This window comes from Anabrus simplex, chromosome 8 (assembly GCF_040414725.1).
Source record: "Anabrus simplex isolate iqAnaSimp1 chromosome 8, ASM4041472v1, whole genome shotgun sequence".
Classification (NCBI taxonomy): Eukaryota; Metazoa; Arthropoda; class Insecta; order Orthoptera; family Tettigoniidae; genus Anabrus; species Anabrus simplex.
Window position 1 is genome coordinate 53,208,667 of NC_090272.1, and position 12,204 is coordinate 53,220,870.

A 12,204-nucleotide genomic window follows, 5' to 3' on the forward strand; every position below is an offset into this window, starting at 1 on the left:
AAAAGTTGGGACCAAGTGCTCCTTGAATGAAGGGGTTTTCTGCCCTTTGAACAAATGATTGTCCCTTGGTAAAGTTGGGCTAGTAGCTCAAGGATTGTGTAATTGGGGCTCGAAGCCCAGAACTTGTAAAGACTCCGAAACTCAGGCGTTCGTTTGTAAAGTTATACCTTGTACCTGATTAGTGGATAGTGGTCGAGTTGTTGTTATTTGTTTAAATTCTATGTGAAATTTGTTAAGTTTTTCTACTATTGAAAATATAACCTTTATTGAAATGTTAATTCATCTTTCAGCTTTGTACTTAGACCCATTCCAGCCCGCACCTTCTTTCACCTCTGCCTTCCACGGATAACTCCGTAACAATTATTATTATTATTATTATTACTACTACTACTAATCAATATTCACCGTATTGTATATCCTTGTCTACGGGCACCTTCTAGGTGGAGGAAGGATGAATAATAATTTTTTTAAAAATGAGTCATAAAATCGGTAACGTTATCATTAATCAGCAAACAGATATATCGAGGTTGTAAATCCCTCCTTCTTGTTCATCTTCTTATTCTTATTCTCCTCCTTCTTCTTCTTCTTCTTCCTCCTCCTGGACCTTTTTTTAAGTTATCTGTGGTCTGCACCAATGTGGATTAAGTCTAGTTTTACCGATGTATACAATTCCTGTTGCCAACATTATAAGAATAAATGTATTCACCACTGCGTGTTTCTCTGGTGGCTGTGTATTATGACGATTACAAACATCCAACCCCCACGGTGGATTAATTAATCAAACCATGCTGAAACCCCCGGCCCGGCCCTATTAAGAATCGAACCCGGGGCTTTCTGATACGAAGGCCACAACGCTGACCATTCTGCCAAAGATGCAGACGTCGTAAAACGTTATATTTGACTGTAGGTTTGTAATCTGTTCGCTAGCAAATAACGAGGCGCGTGAGCTCTAGGCACCAGGTCACAGTGACTACAGCTAATTTCAAAAACCCCTAACTCTGAAGTATAAACAGTATATCCAGGTATAGGTATAACTCTGGGGTTTGTTGAATAATAAATACCTTCTTTAATAAGATACCGGTATTATCCAAGTCAGTTTGCACGCAATCCTCATTTAATGAGCGAAGTTGTGAGTTGAGCCAAAATTGCTCACTTAGTATAATAGTTTCGAACCAATCTCATCAACCGCAGCCGTATCAGCGCCCGACGAAATTTGAAGAAGGTTAACCCAGACGATTACCACTTACAAAGTTAAGATTAAGGACACCTACTGATGGGATACAAGTTTGAGATAAAGTTAACAATTCGTATCATCTGTTTAGCCTCCACATCACCCCTGCTTTAAGAAAATAATTATTATTTTGTTCGTACACTTTAAACTCTGTTTTTATCTCTGATTAGGTATTAAAAATGTAGGTCCAGTCTAATTTTTGTTTGTTTGTTTGTTTGTTTATTTATTTGTGTGGACATTACGGGATAACCTCTGGACAGAATTTCTGGAGATTCGGCATTTGAGATGAGAGAGAGACGGAGTATACGTTAGGCTATATTATATTACTTGGTTAGTACACAGTGGCATACAAGTATTAAGGGGACTAAAACAGGGAGTATCAAATTAATGCATTACGACATTCAGTACTTTAGCGAAAATGCATTTGTATTTAGTCCGTATATTTTCCACAGCCTTCGTAAGGTTATTGTTGTTAGGTAAATATGTTTTAAATTTACTTTATTATCACACACCAGGATATTTACCAATTGCCATGTATTTGTTAATAATAATAACGATTTAATAAAATTACTATTATTATTATTACGGAAATAATGTGGTATAATTTAATTCTGAATGTACTAAGTTAATAGTTTTTATTTTATATTTTCTCATTTTTATCGTTACTATAAGTATTATTGTTAATATCTTTAATATCAATTTCATATAAGGGGCCATTACCATCATTACTTTTATCTTTGCTTGTCATCCAAAATCAGTATAATGAACTTTATTCATTTCATTTTCTTGTGTACTTGTTTGTATTGTCATTTTATACTGCCACCTGTTGTAAGCCACTTCTATCAGAAATAAATACTTACCAACATGATAAAGAAACATTTTTTCTTCTTGTCAGTCAAGTGCAGTATGCATGTAACCTTAAAGGGCCCTCGCTAACATTAATAACAAAGAACACATGCGATACAAAATTCTGGCACCCCCATTCATTTCAGCAATCTTCTTCAGTATCAATAAGTAAGCGGAATATTATTCTTTCACGTTAAGATAGTGCATCTAATTTATTACCACTTCATTAATTATTATTATTATTATTATTATTATTATTATTAATCCTTCTTTCTTTATTAATCCGTTTACACGCCAGGGTTCGTTATCCCCCGGACTCAGCGAGGGATTCCTCCTCAAGGTCAGTGTCTTGGAGTGTGACACTACCGGTTGGGTATACAAATGGGGAGGAGTACCAGTACCTCGACCAGGCGGCCTCACCTGCTATGCTGAACAGGGACCTTCTGAGGTGATGGGAAGATTGGAAGGGATAGACAAGGAAGAGGGAAGGAAGCGGCCGTGGTCTTAAGTTAGGTAAAATCCCGGCATTTGCCTGTAGGAGAAGTGGGAAACCACAGAAAACCGTTTCCAGGATGCCTGAAGTGGGAATTGAACCCCTTCTACGCAACTGACTTCCCGAGGCTGAGTGGACCCCGTTCCAGCCCTCGTACGACTTTTTTTCTTAAATTTCGTAGCAGAGCCGGGAATCTAAGCTGGGCCTCCTGGGTGGCAGCTAATCACACTAAGCACTACACCAGAGAGGCGGATTATTATTATTATTATTATTATTATTATTATTATTATTATTAAAATAAAAGTTCTGCCGAGAATTTCGGATCTTATAGGCTCCAGGCCTTCTTACCGAATATTACTAAATTCAAAATATCTCTTTGAAACTGAGTTACGTTCAGTATCAGTCAGGCAGTCAGTCAGACTGTAAATCCACCGACACTAGGCTGACGTGCTTGACCACCTGGAAATACGACTGTACTGACCCGTATTCCGTCAGAGCCACTCAGACCAGCTGAGTTCAGTACAGATTACCGAGTCAGTTTATCTGAAACTGGCTCTGACTACCAAGTACTGAATGTTATATCTACAGTTCGACTCCATGGCTGAATGGTCAGCATGGAGGTCCTTGGTTCACAGGGTTCCAGGTTTGGTTCCCGGCCAGGTTGGTTTTTTTTTTTTTTTTTTTTGCTAGTTGCTTTACGTCGCACCGACACAGATAGGTCTTATGGCGACGATGGGACAGGAAAGGGCTAGGAGTTGGAAGGAAGCGGCCGTGGCCTTAATTAAGGTACAGCCCCAGCATTTGCCTGGTGTGAAAATGGGAAACCACGGAAAACCATTTTCAGGGCTGCCGACAGTGGGGTTCGAACCTACTATCTCCCGAATACTGGATACTGGCCGCACTTAAGCGACTGCAGCCATCGAGCTCGGTAGTTGGGGATTTTAATCGCGCCTGGTTAATAATTTCTCTAATCATAGAATGTGTGACTGAGTTGGTCCCAATATACTCCTCTTATTATGCTCAATACTACCAACCACTACATAAACATGCAATAGTGTACATACCCCTCCACATAGTGTTGGAGTCAGGAAGAGCATCCTGCCATAAAATAGGGCTAAATCCACATGTGTGACACAGTTTGTACTCACAAATCCACTAGGATGTCGACAGCAGAAGGAAAATAAGAAGAATGCATATGTGGAATCAACGTAATGAACTTTTTGACAGGTTTTCATAGATAGATAGATAATGCCTTGATTGGTGGCGAAGTTAGGGATCAAGGCCGTCTCTTACACTTAACCACTTGAAGAGTATTCATCCACATAACTAATGATCACAAGTAAAAATAACACAAAGATTATTAATAGCAATAATAATAATAATAATAATAATAATAATAATAATAATATAATCCTAAATTTCAAAACACACAAAATAAAGTACACTTTTATGACGTATCTACATTAATTAATTAATTCATTCATTCATTCATACCAGGGCCTCTCAGAGTGCATGCACTGTGCACGGTGCAAAAGACGACTTCGCTTGGTTGACCAGAGTGCAGACCCCCACTCCTCGATTTGGAGCAATAGCACTGTCTCTCTCTTTATCCATGCCTTTCTCGCTCGCTCTGCCTGTCTCCGTCTTCCTCACTTGCTCTGTAGCGCTCCAAATCCGAGCCGAGTTGAGCCGAGCTTAGCCGAGTAGCCCAGAGGCGAAGCGTTGGTCCGAGCCCCGTCGAGTGGGACCGATGCTCTGTGCACAGGAACCCTGCGCCTGACTTTGCACGCGTGAGATTTTGGGCGTTTGAGAGGCTCTGATTCATTCATTCATTCATTCATGAGTTTTCCAGCAAGTCCAAGGGATCTACTCAGCAAATGCTTGCGGCATGCCACTTTAAACTTTCGATAAGAGGGATTGTCTGTAATGTTCGCAGGTAGCGAATGCCATGACCTGGACGCAGAGATTATGAAGGAGCGGTTGTAAGCAGCAGTGCGGTTTGCAGGTATGCCAAGAGAGGAGCCATATCTTGTATTGTGATTATGGTAGGAAGATAGGTAATACAAAGGATAAGAAAGGGAGTAGCGAGCATTAGGGGGAAGTATTTTGTGTAGAAGTGATTACATGTGAAGTTCACGGCGCTAGTGCACTCGAAGCCACGACAGCTAATAATGTGATATATGAGCATCACATCGCAGATTAAATATATATCATACGCAACTGTTCAGGCTCCGAACCTAATTCTTGTTAGATTTGCAGGTTATTTCGGTCAACACAGTGTCACAACAGTCAAATATAGGTAGTATCAGAGAGTGAATTAGTCGTATTTTAAATCGAACCGAGAATACGTTACATAACCGTTTCAATGTGGATATAAGTATTTACGCACTTTATTATATATGATTTCCACCTGTTGAGTCCAATTTAGGGTCTCAGTCATGACATATTTAACTGTTGTAACAGATTACTGTGATGGAATATATATATGCAATTATTTCAGCGGATGTTCCGCGCTGAAATTCAATAAGAAATCTTTACATCCGAAATCCTATTGATAGCATATAAACTTGCCTTTGTTGAAATTCCGAAATCCTGATATTACTGAGCCTGGTCCCATTATGACACAAAGAAAAATCATATATCTGTTACTTTATTTCCACTGTAAATAATAATGACATGAGGTACGATAAATTCCCTCCTTTGACCACAGATTTCCACTGTAAGATAGGCAACCCACAATACACCTTCTACACCACGACGGAGAGAAATTCTCCTATCGACTGGGCCATTACGCATTCCACATGCTGCAGTGCGCCCCACATTATGGAAATGTGACACTACGGTTGCCAGTTCACAATCACACTCCACTGTATACCTACCAAGACACTAAAAGCTTACCATTCTCAAAGGAATCGTGCATTCTCCAGAATACAGGAGAAAGAAATTCAAATGGCGTTTCCCAGTGTGTTTCGAAAACGGTGGGGAGATATTCCCAAAAGCATTAGCAAAAGAATACCCACAATTGCATTCCTTTGTACGGTTTATGATCCTTCGTGGTCATTTCGGTGAATCTAAGTTTTGTACCTATAAGGTGGATTTGAGACTCTCAGTATAAATGCAATCCTATGCTATGAGGCCTCTTGAACTTTTGTTGTGATTTTATGAAATTCGTGATTAAATGCCCTTTGGTAATGATGATGCTTGTTGTTTGATGATGATGATGATGATGATGATGCTTGTTGCTTAAAGGGGCCTAACATCGAGGTCATCGGCCCCTAATGGTACGAAATGAAATAACAAAAAATTCAAATTCATCCACTGACAAAATTAAATTAACATGAACCCTACAAACAAACAAACAAACAAACAAACAAACAAACAAACAAACAAACAAACAAACAAGAACAGTGGCTCAGACTCAAAAAGAAGATGGTTAATGAGAGTATTACTGACCAAGGGACCATTTATAAAGCACAATGATGCTTGTTGTGTAAAGGGGTCCAAAATCCAGGTCTAAAGCCCCACAGAATGGTACATGTCGCGAGTAAAGTAGAACCATGGTATTTGTCATATTTTGGGGTACTGATCAAAAGTAGCGAAGACTCACGGTGGTCCACACAAGATGGTACTACTCACAAGTATTGCAATTCGTACAGGAAAAGCAGACCTTTGGTGTTTCTCACACAATGGCGCCACTCATAGCCAACGCAAACCGGTAAGGTTCCTCACCTAGGTGTACTAGTCACGGGCACCGGTATTCCCGTGGTGTTCCTCACATAGTGGGTACCAATCACAGACAACGCTGACCCACGGTGCCGCTCATATAGCGGTACAACTCACAGGCTACGCCCAGACCCGCGGTGTTGCTCACATGGGTACAACGCACGGGTACTAGAATCCACCAGGCCAGGCTTTTTACTGCAACTAATCACAAACCTATTTCGTACCAATTTATTGATACTGCTCGCAAGTACAAGCAACTCATGGTGTTTCCCATATGATGGTACGAATCAAGAGTAGTTTCATGGTCCTAATTCAATCATCCCTCGGTCGCCCCTTCTAGTCGCCTTTTACGACAGGCAGGGGATACCGCGGGTGTATTCTACATTTGCGTCCCCCACCCGCAGGGGGTAGTGTGTTTGGTCCGCGAGAGGTATTTTATTTCCCTCAAGTCCGCCGGCAAGCCGGTTAGGACCCCCCTATCCGCCACCTGGGACGCGCCACGTGGGAGTATCACCTCTCCTCCTGCTACGCCAGCGTAGCAGGTTCGTGGTGCTTGTTGTTTAAAGGGGCCTAAAATCTAGGTCATCGGCCCCTAATGTTATGAAATGTACCGAAATGCAACGACAATTTCAAAATCCAAAATCCATCCACTGACCAGAATTCAAAACATGATGATGAAGAATGAATGGATGAATATGAATTTAAAACAATCTGTGGATCCAACCCGCAATGCCTCACCTTCCCAGAAACTATATTATTGATTAAGAGACTGCTTCCAAAGCACAATCCTGAATCGATTATTATCGTCTAAAGGAGTTCAAAATCCAGGTCAACGGACCCTCATAATGGTACTTATCGCAAGTGAAGTAGAACCATGGTATTTCTCAAGTTGCGGTACTATCAAAAGTAGCGTAAACTCACGGTGTTCCAAACATTATGGTACTACTCCCAGGGAACGCAGACCTATGGTGTTTCTCACATAATGGCGCCACTTACAGGCAACGCAAACTTATGGTGTTCCTCATATGGGTGTACTAATCACAAGGACTCGTACTATCCTGTGGTGTTCCTTTTAGATAGTGGATACCGTACAAATCATAGGCAACGCAGACCAACGGTGTCGCTCATTTAGTATTACTAAGCCCAGACCCGTGGTGTTTCTCACATAATGGTACGAATCACAGGCAACGTAAGCCCGTGATGTTCCGCATATAGCGGTACTAATCACAGGTACTGGAAACCCACAGTGAACCGCTTTCTGCTGCTACTAATCACAAACCTATTGAGTGACTGACATAGTGGTACCACTCGCAAGTAAAGGTGACCCATGGTGTTCCCCGCGTGATGGTACTAATCACAAGTAGTATCATGGTTCTAATTCAATCATTCCTTGGTCGCCCCTTTTAATCGCTTCTTACGACAGGCAGAGGATATCGTGGGTGTATTCTTCGTCTGCATCCCCCATCCACAGGGAGCTAAACTCTCTTTAAAATATGTTATGATCTTTCTATCATTGATCTTTTTTTTAAATTAGCTTTACGTCTCACCGTATCATTGATTTCTGCTCCCCCATATCGTTATAAGCTGCCTCCACAAATGTCCAATAAAATTAACTGCGTATTCTCATTCGCTACGTACACTGTGGAAGTCCGTGACTACGGCCTGAGAAAGCAAATGCCTTGCATGAAACTGACATCGTCATGCTGACCACACGACACATCGTAATCTCTAAGCCTCCGGACTGAGCGGTCGCTTGGTAGGCCAAGGCCCTTCAGGGCTGTAGTGCCATGGAGTTAGTCAGTGACCTGTCGCAGAAATAGCGAACAAAGGCTAAAAATGAAACTGATGATAAAGGAAGCGTGAGAAAAGTAACGGAAAACATACTGAACTCCGGAAGATTATTAATGTGCCTTTAATCTTACATTTCCGTTATGAGTACACACATGAAATTTTTGAACCTCCGCAATTTATAGAATTTTCACCCCAAATTCAGTTCCCAAGACTTGAATCTATCAGATAAAGCGGGACGTGTAATGCTCGGCAATTTTTAGTAGGCATTAAATCTTAAATGTACCTATGAATCATCCCCTGAATCTTAAAACAGTAAGAACCTAATGAGGCTATGGTTGGTAGAGAAGCACATTGTACTAAGTACGTCGTGTACTTGAGGTTGTGGGAAATAAACCAAAACCATTGTGGCAACACGAATTAAAATGTCCATTGACCATTTCCGCAGCGAAATTTAGTGCGTGGCAGTGAGTACATATGTCATTTAATAATCCTACATGGAATAATTCAATATAAGTTTCATAATATATGACTTTTTTGAAATGCCGGTATTTTTTTTTGCTAGCGGCTTTACGTCGCACCGACACAGATAGGTCTTATGGCGACGATGGGATAGGAAAGGCCTAGGAGTTGGAAGGAAGCGGCCGTGGCCTTAATTAAGGTACAGCCCCAGCATTTGCCTGGTGTGAAAATGGGAAACCACGGAAAACCATCTTCAGGGCTGCCGATAGTGGGATTCGAACCTACTATCTCCCGGATGCAAGCTCACAGCCGCGCGCCTCTACGCGCACGGCCAACTCGCCCGGTAAATGCCGGTATAAACATATATCGGACTAACATAGAAGGATCCCGATAGATAACTTTTACAGGCTGGCATAGAAATATCAGTGGACACAACTTTCATAGAGCCATCTACCGGCGAATACAGTTTACTGCAACAACCTAAGCAATGCATTATTCGAATAAATGACTATTTTACGCAAATAAAGGACTTTAATGCAATTAATATTTTTGTAGTAATTCTGAGATAAAGTCCTTTCTTTTTATGTATAATACATCGACAGTTTTCTTACAATATTGAGTTATACTTTCTAGTTATATAGATAGATTGAAATACAGTATGTAGGCCTACTAAAGAAGTAAGCTCTCAATTCTGGTGACAATCTGGCCGGAACGTTAAGAGCGACACGCACTTTATTACATATATTTCTCTTCAGTTATTAATATTAACCCCCCTCCTTATTACTTATTATGATAGAGAGAGAGAGAGAGACTCAACGATTTTCAAGACATTCTGGACTGCCACAATTACAAAATTTAACTAAATCAGAAAAGGTAACAAGATTAGATCTGAACATATAATATTAACAATCATCTGACAAATAACTCTAACATATTGTTACGTGCCAGCCCCGTGGTAGCCCTTTTCGGTACTTCCAGGAAGGGGCTACTGATTCAGACGACTGGGAATCTCCCAGCCGGCTTGTGGGGTAGGGCCAGCCTTTCCGTGTATTGTTCTCGTCCACCGGCTTACCTGTGAGTTTCTTGGAGATTCAACGAGAATGTTCTGCCTCTAGCCACCTCACGAAAATTCTGCTCAAATCGCCCGAGCTATAAAAAGGGAGGTTAGGCGCGGACAGTCGGTCAGTGTTGGGCTCCGTGGTGGAGTTAGTGTAAGACTCAGAGTGTTGGGGTTCGGTGGCTTGAGGGCGACAGAGGTGTTGGCTGTCACTAGTGTCCCACCGATGTCTGAACGAGGAGCTGTTGTTGTGGTGTCGAAGAGACCAATCGGTGCGTGGACTGCAGCCGACGGAACGGAAGACTGTACTGTGTATTCGTGTATTTCTGTGGACTGAGGCTCGGCGTGAGTCAGCGAGTGTGAAGGTTAATGGACCTGTGTTAATGTTCGCTGTTGTGAGTATCGTCCTGCTGTTGAATACTGTTGAGCTGTTTAGTTGTTCACCGCATATGACTGTGTGAATTACTGGACTGTCTGTGGAGTCGAACAAACGAACAGTCATCGTGTGTCGAGTGGCCCGTAGCCCTGTGTTCAGATACAGCGGTCTACACACAGCTGCTGTATGAGGTGACTGGACTTGGGGAAAGAGAAAGTAAGGATTAAGCGTCCGCAGGTGTAGCAACGGGCTGGACCACCTACTGTGCCATAATGGAAGAGAGAGAGAGATTGTAAATAAACAGCAATTAGTGAATGTGGCCATTCATGGTTAATTAGAATCGTATGGGTATATGTGTGTGTGTGTATATCTATGTGTGTGTAATTATTGTAGCATTCTGAAATAAATTGGAGTAATAGAACATACGGAGTTTTATTCGCAACATTTTCAAAGACTAATAACACAATATACAGGATGAGCCGAAATTCGCGCACTCGGGCGTCGCAGCGCGACTCCTCACGTGCCAGCAATAAAAAAATGTCTGTCATAAAAGTTCGTCCTGCGAGTATATCCAGCAGAAAAAAGGACGTTGAAGAGTGGCAATCTGGCAACACTGTAACCACATGTAGGGTAACTACTTCTGTCAGCACATATTAGTCATGCTGTACAGTTGGTGCAGTGGATAGAGTTTTGGGTTAGCATGCAGGAGGTTCAGGGGTCGATCCTCGGTTCAGGCGTATGTTTTTTATTTCGTAAATGTAGTCAAAGTGGTATGGTATCTGACATCTTAATCGTCAACAGCGAATAAATTCTCACCCACGACCTGGAAAGGGCGTCTTTCAAAGCTGACCAATGAAAACGATTGTTCGTCCATTACTAGGATCGTGGTATACTGTATAAGTGCAAATGGTTTCTAGAGGACCCGCTGGACTACAATTGTGTTTGTCCAACCCTTGTCCCGTTTCCCTACGTGGTCGGGTATGAGGTGAGATGAATTTGTCGTGGCGGTTTTTTATGACCGGATGCCCTTCCTGACGTCAACCTCATCAGAGGAGTTAATGAGAGATGAAATGAATGACGTGATATATGATAGTAGGGAGAGGGTGAAACCCGGTGCCGGCACATAGCCTACTCCTGTCGAATAGCACCAAGGGGTCTGCTCAAGGCTTAACGTCCCCATCCGACGGACGAATCACCATCAACAGCGTCATATGCCCTCACTCCATATGAGCACTGCGGAGAGGTTTGGAATTTAATCCAGGCTTTTGGCACGCAATCTAGTGATTAGAAATTGTATACCACCACCTCCCCTATCCTGCCGGCCAACATTCTGATGGTGAAAATTTTTTCGACCAACGGGACTCGAACCGGCTAACCTCGGTGTTAGACCGTTTTTAGACTTCAGCGCCTTAACGATCATGGCCACCAGGCGGGCACCCGCTGGACTACAATTACGAAATAAAAAATATACGCCTCAACCCAGGATCGACCCCTCGACCTCCTGCATGCTAACCCGAAACTCTATCCACTGCACCATCTGTACAGCACGGCTAATATGTGCTGACAGAAGTAGTTACCCTACATGTGGTTACAGTGTTGCCAGATTGCCACTCTCCAACGCCCTTTTCCTGCCAGATATACTCGCAGGACGAACTTTTGTGAGATATATTTTTATTTTTTTATTGCTGGCATGTGAGGAGTCGCGCTGCGACGCCCGAGTGCGCGAATTCCGGTTCACCCTGTATAGCGTACAGCATTAAACATTGGAAATAAAAATAAAACTGAGAAACAGTACATGCAGAATTAAGAATTTATCGGGAATATAAAGGGAAGTTTTGGCAATATAGGTGTGATTTTTAAAATATCCCCGCAAAGTGGCGACTACCTAAAGATGGATACTGGACTATTGTAAAACAAACTTCCAGAAATTAATTTCAAATAAACAACTTATTGTGCACTGCGTCCCTACCATTAAAAGCCCGATCTTTCCACGTCTTCTAAATAGTACTTCCTTCTGTAAAATACTTCTTATTATTTTACCTCACACCGACTTAGACCGAGCTCGATAGCTGCAGTCGCTTAATTGCGGCCAGTATCCAGTATTCGGGAGATAGTAGGTTCGAACCCCACTGTCGGCAGCCCTGAAGATGGTTTTCCGTGGTTTCCCATTTTCACACCAGGCAAATGCTGGGGCTGTACCTTCATTAAGGCCACGGCGGCTTCCTTCC